A 1,596-nucleotide genomic window follows, 5' to 3' on the forward strand; every position below is an offset into this window, starting at 1 on the left:
CATCAAGTTGTAGAAAAAGAAATAACAAGTCAACTTTGAATTAAAAAAAAAAAGTAAAGCCAATAACTGAAAAATAGAAATCTATATTTTTTGATAATATATGTGGACACAATAGTTTAAAACTCTATTCCATACAACCAACCAACTTTTGTTAACTAAGTAAACAAGAAAAATTATTTGTTTGGTTTAAAAACAAAAACTATAATATAATTAAACAAGATTTGTGTCTTCTAAATAATAATCTTGTTTGATTTTTTTTTACAATTTTAAGTAGTAATAATGTAACTTTTCATTCAATTCCAAAATAGACTGATAAAAGGAACCACAAACAAAAGTGGTCCATCGGTTATTCTCATTACTATATAATGAAAAACAAATAGAGTATTTTGATGCCTATGGAATTGAAATTAACAAAAGTGGGTCCATTGGAGTTACAATAAGTTCCTTGACTTATAATTTATAATATCGGTGAGCGATCGAATTACGTATAGATCTATACTGGTTGACACCTCCACCTATGGTTGTTAGCTACAAGCTTGATGGTCCAATCACAATGGGTGATAATTGTCAACTATTTACGGCATCCAATGAAGCAAAAGAAGGGCACAACTCTAGTTAGGAGCTCGGTTATAAGGACTCAATGTAACATTGAAATATAATTAATTCACTACTAATATCTGTAAGTCGAGAAACTACTTACATACATCGAGAAACTACTTGCATACATCGAGAAAGTACTTTTGATTAGCAACACTATTATTCAAAATACTTCAAACTTGTGAAATCATCTACATTATGTTGAAAATCATTAAAATCACATGTATTATTTGGAAGAAAAGAGCAGGAAGCCTGTGGAATAAAGTCTTGGAGTTACGGTTATTTATAGATTAGAAATACAGTTTTACTAGATTGCCTACTATTGAGGCATATTTATCAACTTTTAGCTATTGTAACTCCGGACGAGTATCAGTAAAAATCCTTTTAGAAATAATATTTCCACTATTATGTTATTTCTTGTGTTTCTTCTATGTATTCAATGATTGGGATCCATGAATCCGTCCCGCTACCTGGCGATTCCGTTGTTGGTCTGGGGTATGACATATAGCTTAGAATCACCTTTCTTGAACTATCAATGTCCCCTAAGTGACTTTAGCTTTCCCTTCATCTTCATTCTTTTCATCATCAAACACAAACTCATAAGCTTTCTGCAACAATATTCGGACTTGAATCTTCCAACTTATCAGTTCAAAGAACTCCTTCTTCACCTTTTATGAAAGCTTGGGACCTGGCATACCTTGAGATAAGATTTTGAAGTACTTGAGTATGAATAAGGTGCTTTTTTCATACCAAGAAAAATTATTTCTCGATCGATTCCTTCATCTTGAATATGTATCCGAGTTGAGGTTCATCAACCGAGCCGATAGGCAATTTTTCAATCCCTTCTAGAGTTGAATTAATCGGAGGGGGAGTTTTTCCGGTTTTGAACATGGATAAGAGCTCGATGCCACTTATTGATTTTTGCTTTAAATGTTCTTTAAATTTGAAGTATATCAATAATCTTTGTAAAATACATAATGCTTTAGCTCATGAGGTTTA

This window comes from Lactuca saligna, chromosome 9, assembly GCF_052625555.1.
Source record: "Lactuca saligna cultivar CGN05327 chromosome 9, ASM5262555v1, whole genome shotgun sequence".
Classification (NCBI taxonomy): Eukaryota; Viridiplantae; Streptophyta; class Magnoliopsida; order Asterales; family Asteraceae; genus Lactuca; species Lactuca saligna.